This window comes from Canis lupus, chromosome 16, assembly GCF_011100685.1.
Source record: "Canis lupus familiaris isolate Mischka breed German Shepherd chromosome 16, alternate assembly UU_Cfam_GSD_1.0, whole genome shotgun sequence".
In the NCBI taxonomy this organism is placed as follows: Eukaryota; Metazoa; Chordata; class Mammalia; order Carnivora; family Canidae; genus Canis; species Canis lupus.
The window spans coordinates 33,473,733-33,490,225 of NC_049237.1; the positions used below are offsets into that span (position 1 = coordinate 33,473,733).

The following is a 16,493-nucleotide window of genomic DNA, read 5'->3' on the forward strand; positions in this document are numbered from 1 at the left end:
CCCTTACTTAGCTGACAACAGCAGTGTAAGCAAACAGCAGGAACACAAACCCAGGTAGTTCTTGTCTGAAATCCCCCAGCATTTTGACAATACTTCTCTTACTTCATCAAGCCTGTCTGTAACACGAGAGAATACATTTGTAACGTATTTCTTCCAACAAACCAACAGTAGGGACTGTCTTTAACTACTTTGCCTCACTTTCAGCTATCATATACTAAATAAGAATTGAATGAGTGAACGTACATCTAATGTTGAACTCTTTCTGCTTGGCCAATTCCATCCCATTCTTTTATTTTTGATTAATTTAAGAATTTAAGAGAATTTAAGAAAATCAGATTGCTCACATATTCTCAGTCAAAAGCAAGCATTAAGATGACCATGGCAGTCATGCCTAAGCTTTAGCCAGTCTTTCCCATGGAGGTTTGCACTGACTGGTTCTGGTTGGTGGACAAATATTTTAACATTATCCTAGGGCTGTTTTTGTACTCCTCAAACAACAACCAAAAAATGCATTTTCCCTTCTCTTTTCCTCCTACACATTTAGCTATTGTGCCAAGTAATAAGGGTTAGTTCAGAGAAAAAAATCTCCTGTAGGATTTAACCAAGTTTACACTGATTTGTCAAGGTACACAGAATACAGAATTTCAACCAAAGCAGTTATTGTCCAGGGAGGCAGCACACAATGTCCTTCTGTGGCCCTGTCTTCATGCTGGCTGGCTACTATAATCTCCTGATGTTATGTCAACTGATGGAAATTTACCTTTCGAATAACCTTCAGATCCCATGATGTTAACATCTTTCTCTCTTCTTTTAACTTCTTTCCTTTTATCTGATGGTAATAACAATATCATTTATTAAGATTATTAAGTACCTATCACATCACTGGTGTATATACATGAGCTCAGTGATGCTCACAACAAGCATGAGAAGTGAATATCATCACAGTCTCAATTTATACATAAAGAAACAGAAGTTCAGTCAGATTAATTCTCCTAAGGATCTCAACTGTAAACAACAGAGCTAGGATTCCAGCTGGGATTTGTTCCATGTTCAAGACTATGATGTTTCCAACGTGTTGAACAGTCTCACACTTTTTGGATAGAGTAGTCTGTTCTAGGGATGCCTGGGTGGCTCAGTGTTTGAACATCTGCCTTTGGCTCAGGTCGTGAACCTAGGGTCCTGGGATTGAGTGCCACTTCGGGCTTCCTGCAGGTAGCCTGCTTCTCCTTCTGCCTATGTCTCTGCCCCTCTCTGTGTGTCTCTCATGAATTTAAAAAAAAAAAAAAATCTTTTTTTTTTTTTTTTTAAAGAAAGGTAGTCTGTTCTACTATCAGGTCAAACTCAGCATAGGAAATTTAGGGATGTCTTCTCTAAGTCCCAGTATCACCTAAACGTGTCCAAGATAATGGTTTATATAGCATTTTAATTTTATTTGCAAATCACATCACTCACACCTGAACTACTGAGTTTCACACCCTGCCACCACCCCTCCTATATGATGTCCCTCAGTATGTGAAGTACTTAAAGTACTTTGAACTCAAATCAAACTTGTTGGCTCAGGCTGTTCCCTGTGTTTGAGGAAAAAGCATGTCTATTCTTGTCACTCTTCAAGCCTTTCTCAACCACCTGCTGCTCAGCAGCTTTCAAATCTCTCTAATATCATCACATAAAATGAGTGTGTATTTAGCATCCTCCTCTCAATTATAAACTACTTGGATAGCAAAGTTTTCTTCATCATTTTCTGCCTCATTTCTTGAAAAAAAACTGATATTCTGCAATAACATTTATTCAATTAACAACATTAATCAAGTTAGTGTGCCATATTGTGTGTCTTCCTCTTCATTCCTACTTTAAAACTTCACAATTATCTTTCAGATAATATGCTGTTTTAGGTTTCCACTTTTTTTTTTTTTTAGGAAATTCCAAAGAATATTTGCTAAGCCATAATATCATTGAGCCAGAAACCCAACATACTTAAGAACACTACTCAACAAATAAAAGCAGCTTTTTTCAGTATTTTTTGGTTTGTCTTTTGTTTTACAAAGGAAAGATGAAGGAAAATGCCAAAAAACAACTGCTACAGGTATTCACAGTGTGGAATAATATAGCTGTACAAAGTGGAAACTTGTATGAATTTCAGTTAACTTAGTACCATGCAAAGCAAAGATCATCTTACACAATATGCAAAATCCATGGGCTCAGATAAATAGTCCATGAAAGCAAGGAGCCCTGAAACTTAAACTTCATTAACTTCATGATAAGCCCACCTTTGGGGGGAAAAAAACAAAACAACAAAAAACAAACAAACAAACAAAAAACAGGGATAAATCTTCAGGAAATCAAGCTGATAGAAACAAGTCAAAAGAACCTCTTGGGCAGCCCAGGTGGCTCAGCGGTTTAGCGCCACCTTCAGCCCAGGGCCTGATCCTGGAGACCCAAGATCCAGTCCCACATCCGGCTCCCTGCGTTGAGCCTGCTTCTCCCTCTGCCTCTCTCTCTCTCTCTGTGCCTCTCATGAATAAATAAATAAAATCTTTAAAAATAATAATAATTAATAAGTAAATAATAAAATAAAATTTTAAAAAATAAAGTAAACCTCAACTTTCTGGGTGGGTGCAGGATAGGGCTGTGCTATTATGATCCACTACACTAATGAAGATAGAGAAACCAGGGGAAGCAAAAGATTAAGGAAACATAGCTAGGACATTTTAGAGGAAGAAATAAATTCCAGAAAATGCTTATGAAAGTGACTAGCACAGGGTTTTTTGTTTGTTTGTTTGTTTTTTTTAAGGATATTCGATTGTTTCTTGTTCCTATCCAGAGATGTTGGACTATAGCTTGAGGATCTTCGTTAACTGTAGAACATGTTCAGAACAAGCAACACACAGCTAGCTGCACATTCTTCATATCTGAGATGAAGCACAGAGCAGAGGCTCAGAATATCATTAGAAAACCTTTGGTAACACATGCATAGGTGAATTATTCTGCACTGTGAGTACCGGCCTTTCTATTCAGAGTCAGGTCCATCAACACCAACCTGGGATTGGCTCACAAGACATCAGCAAGGCTCAAAGGAATCTCAGCAAAATATTTTAACAGTTTCTAAAATGTAGTCTGTCTCCTCTGTTTAATTTATATGTTTACAGAGTGAAGACATAAGAATTTATTAATTTGTACATAGCGATCTTCTTTACTATTCCTCAGCTCCAAAACAAGGAGCTTTTTTTTTTTTTTTTGCCAAGATAAAACACCAATTTTGCAAAGCTACAATGTTCCTATGGAAGCTTGAAGTTTGAAAGTCATAAAAAGAATAAGTCTCAGAGTTTTTTCTAACAATTTTATTATTCTAGGAAGATGGAAAACTAGTTTTAGTGCTATAGGCACAGAAAGTATCAGCTAGAGCTTTAATGCAGATTCTCCAACATACTCAAACCATAGACTCCTTAAATCTTTTCCTATATTTGCCCTATAAATTGTTGTTTACAATAAAATGTATTAAGCAATTTCTTCTAGATGCGCACACGCACACACACACACACACACACATCAAACAGAAGAAAAAAAAAACCCTACCATTATAGCTTGTGATCATGATAGTGACTGGTCTTAACACACTAAGTCGATATAATTTCAGCCAAACCTAAAGAAACTTGGCACTTAAGTTTGCTGTAATGATGATGATATCAGCAGTACCTATTATGTGGTCTTGTTATGTGCAGTTATATACATTCATTAACTCATGCAACTCTAGGCCAAAATGCAGTCATACAATAAGCACAATTGTATGTACTAGGAATACAAAGGGTGGAACCAAGGAGAACAATAACAAAGGACACTCCCCACCTTTCAGCAGGATGTTATTCTTGCCACGCACCAGTCCTTGTCTCCCACCCTCCCCTTTTCCTAGTAGGCATTTTTATTAGACTTATACCTTCTCTCTTTCCCTGCTATACAATGGGGATAGGAGAAGATAAATTGTCTTTTTCAATTCAGAAGTTACAAGACTGTAAGAACTGCACCCAATACTGATAAGGAGGACTTCATATTACTGGGAGATACTGTTCTTTGAGCTCAGTGCAGTGATGGGACTTTGGACTGTGTTCCATTGGTGAGTGGGTTCTATGTCTAGGGAGAATAAATGGATATTTAAGGAGATGATTTAACTAGATGAATAAAACGCAGCAGAAATTCATAGAACCTGTCTCTTTTTCTTTTGCACACACAACTAGGTAACATTTGCCAGCCTCACTACCAGTTAGGAAAGGCCATGTATTCTAGCCAACAGAATGGAGATAGAAGTATAGGCCTTGCTCATGAAAATCTCCCTCAGAAGTAATATTCTGTGTTCTTTCTCCTCTCACTTATTGAAGAGAGTAGATGCCATCAGATGCAAGGACCCAGGGCACCCAAATTACTCCTTTAAGATGAGCTGCTATCTATATGTAATCTCATCCTTTCCCTGACTTGGGCAAGAAATAAACCTCTACTGTGTTAATCTACTAAAACTGGGGGTGTGTACCCTCAGAGGTGAGAGAATGCCCAATATGTTCTAGAAAAAAAAAACAGTATGATCAGAGAAAAATAGGCAAAGGAAAGAGTTATAGGAAATTCCCCAAACCTGATCCTCCTCTAAGCTCCCCATATCTATAGAAGAAAGGTCTATTCCTTTAGTTGCTCAGGCCAAAATCCTTGAAGTCACCTTTGACCCCTTTCTTTCACATTCCTCAACCAACTGGAATCTGACCATCTTTCAACCCCTTTCTGCCATCACTGTGGGGCAGGTCACTACCAGGCAACAGAACTTCTGCAATAGCTTCCTAACTGGTCTCCCTATTTCCAATCTTGTTTCCCCTATTGTCTTTATCTCCTCCAACTCTCCGAGTTTTTTAATTATAAGTCATTACTCAAAGCACTTCCCATCTTACAGTAACATCCAAAGTCTAGAGTTCTTATTTTGACCTTCAAAATCTTACAGCAAGCATGGTACTCATCAGTCCTCTAATCTAATCTACCACTCTCTTTCTTATGCTCCCTAACCTTAGGGCCTACTTTATGTGTCTGTCTTTCTCTATATATCACACACACACACACACACACACACACACACACACACCTACTTCAAAATTCCAGTTTACCCTCATGGAGAAGAGAGACCTATTTGCAAGTTGACAAATTTGGCAGGTTTTGGTTAGTAATGAAAGAAATCCCTGGAAGTTTGTTTAAGCATTATCTTTTCATTCTTTCCTATCATTTTTTCCCATTTTAAAATAGTAGGAACTGTAGAAAATATCATTCAACCCTATATTTTGGTCTGGCTTGTGTATCAACCAAGAAATTTCTCTATTTACTTATAACCTAACACAACTTAAATCCTATTTGATAGATCCCTTTAGAAAAGTAAAAATAGAATACTGTCTGCTATAGATGAAATTAAAATTAGCTTCCAAAGTAAGACATATAAAATCAAAAGTAAAAATAAGGCATATCTTTCATAAAAATAAGGCATCTCAAACACTTCCTCATTTTTCTCTTGAGTCCTGTGCATGGGTTTGATCTGTTCATCTAAATACCTCAGTGGCACAGTTAATTAACAGGGTATGCATTGCCTAATATATATTAAAAAAAGAGAGAGAAGAGAAAACAAAACATTTAACAGAAAACGGCCTCTTTCTTTCCCCCGATAAGGCAAAAAGATTTCAGCTGCAACAGCCTTAAACATTTATAGCTAACTAAATTTTTTATGAGATGCTACTAAGAAGGTTCAATCCATTTCTTAAGAATGATAGCCTGGTCACAGAGAGTCTCTTAGAGAGTGAGTCCAAGTCTTTTTATTCTGAATTGGAATGTTCATCAAATGTTGAGGAGAGCTCAGTAACAACTCCTCCCTATACAATCCCACCTCCTTTATTCAAAATACTAGCCCGCTTTTCTTTTATAACTGTTATAAAGAACAAAATAGCTATAAGGGATAAAGTACAAATTGAAAAAGAAAACACTCTCATGCATCTGGCAATATTAGCATCAGAAGAAGAAAAATTCCTATTCATAGTAAGCAGTGTACAATATTAACATTTAGACATTGTGCTCCCCCAAATGTCATTGCCCCATTTTCTTGCTATTCCAAGTCTGCATGAAATTATAAAATGCCTTTCTTGTACAATCTCCACAACAATGTTTTAGCACACACAAGCACAGTAACACATTATTAATATTTATGAGCCAGGAGAAGTCAGTACAGCTTGGCTTTCAGAAAGGCCACCCTGCCTAGCCTCCTACCATCCAAAAAGTAATAAAATTAGCTCAGAATGGCTTAGTGAAATAACCTGAAAGAAAATATATTTGGATTATAAAAAGGGGAGGGGAGCTGAGGTATAATAAAATGCTAGACCAAAAAGAATACATTAGTAGAATTACCTCTTAAAATTAGTGTTGCATTATAAACTCCAATTTGAATGAAAAGACTAGGTAGCCCAATAATTGGTTTGCAGCACGAGGAGCAGGCATGACAAATTCTACCTTTTCACACTGGGCTTTGTCCATCTTTTGCAGCATAAAGGGTATCAAATCCCCTTGGTCTCAACTCACTTCTAAGCTCATAGATACTCCCAAAGTGGTATTAACAACAGGTTATACTTCCACTATAAACTCAATAACTGCTATCTCTCCTAGGAGACTGAGAGGATTTTTGGAACAGTCCTAACTTAGAGGGATATAGTTTTATAATCAACAGGTCATTTCTTGTAAGCAGGTGTCAGGAAAACTACTGGCAAGATTGAGAAGAAATTTCTTTGCATGGTATGTTGGCATATTATACACACACACATATACACACATAATTTTGTGTCCCCAAAAGAGAAATGTTGAAACCCTAATTCCCAATACCTCAGAATGTGACCTGACACTATTTAGAAATAGGGTCAATACAGATGGGTTTAGATCGACCAAGCTATACTAGAGGACAGTGGACCCTCAATGTAACATGACTGGTGTTCTTTTTAAAAAAAGAAGAAATCTGGACACAGAGACAGACAGGGAGAATGCCATCTGAGGACAGAGGCAGAGTGTGGAGTGAGGCAGCTGCAAGTCAGGAACATGAAGCTTTGATGGCTACAACCAGAAGCTAAGGAGAGACAAGGAAGGATTCTAGTTAATCTCAGAGGGAACATGGCCCTGCTGACACCTTGATTTCAGACCTCTAGACTCCTGAAATATAAGAGAATAATTTTTTTCTTGTTTTAAGCCACCCAGTTTGTGGTGCTTTGTTACAGCAGCCCGAGAAAATGAATACACACACACACACACACACACACACACACACACACACAGATGCATGCACACACTTCACAGGGAAAGACTTGGAAGGCAAGACCTAGGAATAGGAATTTGTATATGGCAGTTCAAAAAGATTTATTTTTAAAAATCAACACATACTTTGAGAATAATAAATTACAATTGGCTATAATCTTGATTTTTAACATGAATATAAATACAGCAGGGCATCATACATGCATTAAATAATGATACACATCTGGCTATTTAAGGAACCAGAATGGTTTAAAAACAAAGTCAAGCTCTTCCCTTTGAAGGAAAGCACTACAGAGCCCTGATTCCCTAACTACCTCAGCTAGTCTCAAAAGAGGCCATCCAGTAATGAGATCAATTTCTTGTACAAATATTTTCATTCCTCATTGTCACTATGAGATCTTTTGTTTCAGGCTCCATCCTCTTCCATCCAGCTTTCTATAATCACCTCTCTACTGATCTTACCTCTTTCAAACCATCCTGCTCACTACCACATGATGGTTACTGTATAAAGTGACTCAATGGCCCCTATTTGCATACATCTACACTTCTTAAACCATGTCCAAAGAAACACTCAGTAGGAAATAGAGATAGTGAAAAATTGTGTCTCAAAAAAAATTAGAGTTCTTTACTGAGTGATTCAGTGTCTGTAATATGCCAATGTCTGTGGCAAAATTCCAAGGGGAAAGGTTAATGAACAATGTTTTCCAAACATGTTGAACCATGGAGCCCTTTTTAGTCAAATCTCATGGGACTAGATTCTACATAAGATTTTAAAAGAATATATCCCTAAGGTATTAGTTTATCAAATTAACCTAAATAGCACAAACTCTTACTACCCAGGTTATTTAATTATTCAACAAAGAGTGATTAACCCCAAAACTGGTAGGTGTCAGAATTTGGAAATTTAACCAAAACAGAGCTACATCTTTATTCTAAATGAAAGATAATTTTACTAAAAGAGATATGGTAGGTAGGCCAGCAGTGTCAAGAATTTTGCCCTTGGAGTCATTCATCCATTTACTCCTTTATTATTCATTTAGCAAATACTTATATCAGGCCCAGTTCTTGATTCTAGATATGCAATGGAGAACAGAAGACATATGGTCTGAACTTCTAGAGAATACAGTTGAGTGGGCAAAGCAGACAAATTAAAATACAGATTAAAATATAAGTAGGATAATTGGGAAAACTAGGTAATCACATTAGAGGAGCCACCTCACACAACTTTGGATGGGGGGGGGCAGATTTCCCAAGAAAAGTGGCATCTACATTGAGCATGGAAGGGGGAATGGGAGGGAACAAACAGAAAAAGGCTGGAGAAAGGGTATCAAATCCCCTTGGTCTCAACTCACTTCTAAGCTCATAGATACTCCCAAAGTGGTATTAACAACAGGTTATACTTCCACTATAAACTCAATAACTGCTATCTCTCCTAGGAGACTGAGAGGATTTTTGGAACAGTCCTAACTTAGAGGGATATAGTTTTATAATCAATAAGTGAAGTCTACCATAGAGGAGAGGCAGAACCATGTACTTGTCCAACCTACTCAAAATGTTTCTCATTTTCTTTGCAATGGGTCCAAGAGGTATGGAACTAACAGAAACTATCTCAGATTTAGGAATCTGAGATAAAGAAAAGTTAAGAACCTGCCAAGGGAAATATAGCTAGTTAGTGGCAGATCTACACTAAACTAAGTTTTTTTGGCTGCCTGTTCAAGCTTTGGTCTACCACCCCATGACAGAATTATTAGAGATGAACTCATTCAAAAAATAGTCATGAAGCAGCTACTATGTTGTGGCACTGCTTTAAGTATTGGGGATCAAAACATCTCTACTCTGATGGAGCTAACAGAGTACAGCAGGATAAGGAAGTTGGAATTGCCAGGTGTGGAATAACAGGATTCTAGTTCATGAATAGTAGCTGAGGAAGGCCTCATGGAGAAGATGATATTTGAACAGACCTAAAGAAAGTATGGAATTAAGCCATCCGAATATCCAAAGGAAGCTCAATCCTGGCACAGGAAGCCCTTAGGGCAAGAGTGTTAGGTTTCTCAGAAAAGGCAGGGAGGCCCCAGTGTCAGAAGCCAAGTGAGCTGGGAAGACTCTTAGGAAATGAGGTCAGAGAGTAACAAGAGGCCAGAGGATAAAGGGCATTAATAGGTCTTGGTAAGGACTTTGGAAATTGACACTAAGTGAAGTTGGAAGTCACTGGAAGGTAGGGGTAAAGGAATTACATGATTTGATTACAGCTTTAGAAAGTTCACTCTGGCCAATGAGTAGAGTGCACAAAGACACAAAAACATCAAATATGAGATTATTGTAATAATGCAGGCAAAACATGGCAGATGGCAGCAATTAAGGGAATAAGAAGTGGCCAAATTCTGGATGTATTCAGCTAACTTCTTATGAACTGGATGTGAGATATGAAAGAAAGTAGAAAAGACTCTTAAGTTTTAAGCCTGATCTACTGGAAAACTGGAGGTGCCATTTTTTTGGACCAAGGGAATATGGGGTGGGAAACCAGTTCATGTATTATGTTAAAAAGCTAAGAGTGTAATGTTAAAAAGCTAAGAGAAAAAGAAAGTCATCTATATGTTTGCAAATAGACAGACTTACACCATTTAATTGTAACTACAGGTTATATGACAAAGAACTAAATAAAAGCAATCAATAAAAACAAAGGGCATAGCCTGATTACAATGCTAACCTCTTACAATGGCTACAAAATACTGTTTTGAGGTCCTATTTAGATATCAAAGTATATATTTTTGTTAACCATTCACATATGTAATCATATTGTACAGATACAGAAAGAGTAATATACATTACTTCAAATTCTGACCTTTAAATATCAAGGGAAGTCAGTGGTTTTCTTGTTAAAAAAGGTAAAGCTCTATACATAGTAAGTGTAGCTTTCACCAGCACTCAGTATGCCTCTTAAATAAATCTTCTCCTCTTTAGACGCCAAACCTGCAAACATAAAATTTATCATAAACCACTTTGGGTTTAGCAAAATTTGTCTTCAGAGTAAGCAGCGGGTGTGTGGAAGCTGGTGGTGGTGCTCTGTTTAAAGTACATCTAAAGACCTTGTCCTTCTCTTAGTCCCTAGAAGTTGACTTGGAAATCGCTCCCATAGGGTTTAGTAAAAGATTGGTTTAGTGCATTGTGTCCAAAAAGTCATTTCCAACTCACTCACTTAGCCTATGCCCAGGTGTCTCACATTGCCCACATATGTGAAGGAGACCATGGGCCTCTGCCCGTGTTACAGATTAGCTAATTTGTTCACTGGGTCCTTAGAGCAGTAATAAGATTGACCAGAAGGAGGAAAGAAGGAAGGTAATGCAAACAAAGGGAAACCAAAGAGGTCAGAGAGACTTACAATGAAAAACAAGATGGGGGTAGTTAAGGCAAGAGTTTTCCTACCCCACAAGATCAATCCCAGTGCCCCATCTGTGAATGGACACATTTATCTGCTTCTTTGGTCATAATGAAAATAAGTTTGCAGTAATATGCAGGGGGGGAAATGGACAAAATAGTATTTTGAATATGTAATCATTATTTCAGCTGTTACTAGTTTCAGATTGAAGAAGAATCTATTAATTCCTAGGATTTATAATGTGGTTTTTAAAAAAGCTTCCATGTTTCAGAGAAATGACATCTATTATGTAACTATTCTAGTCATCAAATCCTCTAGAATACAGTATAATTATTTCCTATATGGGTCATATGATTACAACTTAAAAGATTTATAGTAATGTCATTGTCATTATCTTATCTCAGATGACCAAGAGAGGGTAGGATATTGATTCACTATTGCCAGCAATTAATTCATCTGTGATGGAATATAAACTCCACTTCAGCATTTTGACTTTAATGTCTCTTTCTTCAGTAGCAAATAAGCATATTTATGTTGAAGTTCCTTTTCTCTTTCCTGTTGTCACTGAACATCTTCCTGTAGACACTCTAGCCTCAAGGGTAGAGGAGTATCTTCTTGTTTCTCAGCTTCTTCAAAAGTGCTTAACTCCAAGTAAGCCAGCTCAGTGTGGTCCCACAAGTTATTCAATTGTTCCCTATAAGTTCCATAGTAAAAGAGCACATTTTTAAATCTTTTCCATTTTATTTAACATGATGGTAAGGCAAACATATGGCATGGGTGGGATGGGAAAGCAAGAAAAAGAGGAAATGTTCAATTCTCATTGTGTAAAAGGATCATGAAGGTCACCTAGTCTGTGTCCAATGATACAAACAAGTGATTTTGCAGCCTCTGCAGGAATGTATGTCTGAATGTGAAGCTTGCATCTGCCAAAGGCAGCCATTCTCACTCAGGAAAGCTCTCATTATTTAAAAGGCTGACTGCGGGGTCATATGGGTTCACACTTACAAATGGCACATGATGAAAAGTATGGCAGGGGCGTGGCAATTGGGTTTGCTATCTACCAGAGGCAGGGCTTTCACATCCATCTGTTGTCTATTAAACCCTTTCCCAGAGAATTACCTGGGCTTCTCAAGAGATGGGATGTGGAAGGAAATTCAAGAGCTCAAACTCCTCAAAATATTCACAGGCTCATCCAGCTCACTAAACCCATCATCTCTGGGGAAAAAATGTGACCAAATTTCAAAGTGCATATTCTTATGATGCTTCAATCTTATTTTAGGTGAGACGGGGTACTGTTTTATACCTACAGGTATTGGACTGTAAGGATTCTTAGATGGTTTAAAGAAGTAGACTAAAATAGAGGCAACTGATATACCTATTCTATGTTTGTATTGGTTTCCAGAATCTGGGTGGCTGTTAGACTACAGGATAACCAGAATAACTGGCCCAAGATTTTAGGAATTGAAGCTATGTGTATGCCTCTTGATTTGCCTCTGCCAGTATGATTAAATTCTCCAAAGTGAGAAGCAGGGTTAAGTGAAATAATCAGTATGGCAGTGGTATTGGCCAATCACAACAGTTTCAGCTGTGAACAACCAGTCATTGAACTGAAGCAAACCCTCTGAACCTCATCCTTGAGAGAAAAGGCTCTGTGTGATTTACTCTCTAGCTGCTGTGCCCTGCTCTCATCACCAAGAACAAGGTACTGATTTCATGTAGGAAGACTTCCAACACCTTAAAAGTACTAAGAAAAAAAACAATAAATAATTATGTTTACGTCTGTTCTGTGTTTAGAGGACAAGGAGAAAGAGGCCTAGGAGCTAAAATTACCAAGCACCTACCATGTTCTAGATCATACTGACTCTTCACAAAAATACTATGACAGAAGTATCAACACTCCAGGGTAAGAGGAACTACATGTCTTATAATACAATGGAATTTTAGTTCAAACAGGTCTACTGCTATTGTGCTGGTTCCTACCACCTTTATTTTATTTAATATTACAACTGCATTTTGAATAAGAGTCTAAAGAGCTTCAAACTGCATCTTAGGTCTGAATTTCCATAAACATGGAAATAAACATTTTTATGCTTTCCTTTCATGGGAAAATATGTTTGTTGACTATATGTAAATTAACTGGGTTATGCTTTAAGTATTTTAAAAATTAGGTTACTGAAACATGCTTATTGTTGAACATTTCAAAACTGAAAAATATGTTTTAAAAAATAGAAATCCCATGTAACATAAAATAATTTCTATATGATTTATATATTTATATCTCATATATGCATATAAAAATATATTTTTGTTGTTTCAAAATATGTAGATACGTATATCTCATATAATTTTTTATCCTACTTTTTCATTTTAGTTTATAGCATGGATTTTTCCTACATCATTAGTTTTTGAAAACATTTTAATAGCTTCACAGTATCTCCATGAGTTATTAAATCATCATTTAACAATGCTCTTCAGTTGGCCATATGGACTTTTCCCAGAAATCTGGTATAAGAGTAACATAAACATTCTTTGATTATACATCTTTGTATTTATCTCTGGTATATTTCTAGGCACAATTTCTCTATGAATATTTGCTAGTTCAGCAAGTATGTAATACTGAAGTTTTATTATACATATTTGCTAAACTGCTTTCCAGAATTATGAGGCTTCTTTCTCTCTCCATCTTTCCCAGAATTTAGTATAATTTATTGAAACTTTCTGAAAAGTCCTACCCCTCAAAAGAGAAACAAGTTTTCAAATTATTTGAATTTAAAAAGAAAAAAAATGCTATTTACTGATTTTTCCATTTTGATTATACCCTCTATATTAATATGCTAAGATTTTTTAAAAGCCACATGTATTTCTTTTATTGGTTAAAATATTTAAAATATATTTTCCAAGTCTGTCACTTCTAACTTTATTTATTGTGATTTTTAAATGTTTACTATAGTTTGTGCCTTACCAAAGTTTGCTTCATTGTTTCTTCTTGCTTTTGCATAAATATTTCAAATTATTCTTTTATGGTATCTAGACTTCATGATTGCTTTGGGAATCTTTTCTCTTTTCAAGACTATACAATTATTATATATTTTCCTCTAAACATTTATAATTTTATTATATGAATTTTTAATCCATCTATATTTTATATAGCTAAGTAAGCTAAAAAAAATCTACATTTATTTCAATCCCATTTGTTGACCAGCCTTTTTTTTCTTTATAAATTTATTTTTTATTGGTGTTCTATTTGCCAACATATAGAATAACACCCAGTGCTCATCCCATCAAGTGCCCCCCTCAGTGCCCGTCACCCAGTCACCCCCACCCCCCGCCCACCTCCCCTTCCACCACCCCTAGTTCGTTTCCCAGAGTTAGGAGTCTCTCATGTTCTGTCTCCCTTTCTGATATTTCCCACTCATCTTTTCTCCTTTCCCCTTTATTCCCTTTCACTCTCCTTTATATTCCCCAAATGAATGAGACCATACAATGTCCTTCTCCGATCGACTTATTTCACTCAGCATAATACCCTCCAGTTCCATCCACATCGAAGCAAATGGTGGGTATTTGTCGTTTCTAATCAGCCTATCTTTCCTCATGGATTTGAAATATCAGATTTATCAAATTCTTAAATACATCTATATTGCATATATGCATATAAATATAATTTTCTATATATGTATACGTACATATGTACAAATACCCCTCATATTATCAGAGAGTGGCCCCTATTAGGCCAATACACCAACAGAATTTGTGAAAAATTATTATAAAACAATATATTGAATTGACATTTACCTTTCACCTTTTGATAACTTGGTGAATGACCATAAAGTCTATGACTTATAACAATAGTTTTTATGAGGCATAAACTTGAACTGTGTGAGCTATGAATTTAGCAAGCAGCAGTGAATCCTTTATGACAATAACTAACATCCCAGCTTTCTGATGCAACTTCTTGGGTTGTTTTTGTTTTGTTATTTTGTTTCTGGTTTGGTTTTTTGCGGGGGGGGGGGATTTTGTTGTTGTTGCTTGTCATCATGTTCATGATAATTCTATGGAAAAGATCCCTGAAAATTACTAATATTTGGAACAAAAGTGAAAAGATATATATGAGGCAATCAAAGAAATCAATTTCTTATTCAGAAAGTAGGAATACTAATTACTTTAGTTACAGACTTCGAAAGAGTTTAAAATACTAAAGGCTTTGGTTCTATCTGGATGAATTTTACAAAGGACAATATATGGTACAATTGTGGTCATTAATTTGAAAGAATTGAGGAATGCCTGGGTAGCTCAGTCACTTGAGCAATGACTCTGGGTTTTGGCTCAGGTCATGATCTCAGGGTCATGGGATTGAGCCCCATGTCAGGATCCACGCTTGGCACAGAATTTGCCTAAAGATTTCTCTCCCTCTCACTCTGTTCCTCCTCCTCTCTCTCTCTCTCTCTGTCAAATAAACAAATCTAAAAAAAAAAAAAAAATTGAAAGAATCAAGAAAGGGTATCAGGATCTATGCACTGTATATACCAAGAGTTTATTCTGGCACTTCATACATTTGGTTTAATTTTCAGCAAATGGTTTGATTGTAGAAGAGTATTTGTTTTTCAAAGATTCTGGTTGCTTCATCAAAGTACAGTAAGAAATTAGAAAACATGGAAACATCTGTGAAGGAAAAGAAACTTAAATTGACTATTAGATTTGTAAACTGTAATCTACCAAATGAAAATAAGCCACATAAGAACACTTTTTTGTAAACCAATACATTCAAAAACATCTTGAAACCCATAAATATCCCCCTATTTTAGCAATTATGCCTTAATTTTTATGTCTCTGCCTTCAACTAGATAAGTAAGATCCTTGAATGAAGGGAACTTACTCTTTCATGTTTATATCTTGAGTACCTGACACACAGAAGATACTCAGTACATGCTTTAGAAATAGATAAATGCCCCTTTTCTGCTCTGGAGTCCAAATACTTGCTCCCAGTAACCCTTAAACAATCACTTTTTTACTCCTAAGAATCATTTGTTGTAATGGATGCCTTGGGGCATTGTCCAGAAACACCTTTGGGACTGAAGTGCTCATACTTTTGGTTACCAAGAGTGTTAACTGTTTTTAACACATAGGGAGACCCTCTCTGGCAACTATGCTCTATTGAAAAGATCTGCCTCACTCAGGTTTTTGCCCATCTACCCTAACCCCCCACCCCAGGACAGCCTTCATCCAGTGATTGTCAAGGCAAGGCTATAGTCCTCCTTGTCTTAAGGGTCATCCCAGCTCCAGGTGGAACTTGTACTGCAACTACTTTGAGGTTCAGCCTTTCCTATTTTCCAGGCATGCTTCTCTCTCCAACTATATTATTCCCTAGAGCACTCCCCAGAAAACCTCCTATGTAATATTAACTGCCTCGAATTCTATTCCCTGGAACCTACTCTAAAACACTCGTGGAGCTTTATAAAAATATAGATTTCTTTGACTACAGCCTTAGCCACATTTTTCTAGATAGGTCTCCTACGGCAATGGAGACAAAAGCAAAAATAAACTACCAGACTACACAAAATTAAAAGGTTTTACACAGCAAAGGTAACAATCAAAAACCAAAAAGGCAACCTACTGAATGGGAGAAGATATTTGTAAATTATATATCCAATAAGGAGTTAATATCCAAAATATATAAAGGACTGAAACAATTCAACACCAAAAAATCCAATTAACAATGGGCAGAGGAGCTGAATAGACATTGTTCCAAAGACGACAGATACCAAATAGACACATGAAAAGATGTTCAACTTCACAAATCATCAAGAAAATGCAA

At 36.6% G+C, this 16,493-nt stretch overlaps 1 protein-coding gene and 1 long non-coding RNA gene across 9 annotated transcripts in view; one reads left to right on the forward strand and one right to left on the reverse strand.

Annotated features, from left to right (window-relative positions):
• NRG1 (neuregulin 1) overlaps positions 1-16,493 on the reverse strand; it is a 1,144,545-nt gene that overhangs the window by 1,034,256 nt on the left and 93,796 nt on the right. The window lies entirely within an intron of this gene.
• LOC119877101 overlaps positions 12,079-16,493 on the forward strand; it is a 34,366-nt gene continuing 29,951 nt past the window's right edge. For both annotated transcript variants that reach the window (XR_005371503.1, XR_005371504.1), the window contains exons 1-2: positions 12,079-12,383; positions 12,476-12,584. This is a non-coding gene — a long non-coding RNA (uncharacterized LOC119877101). The remainder of the gene's footprint in view (positions 12,384-12,475; positions 12,585-16,493) is intronic.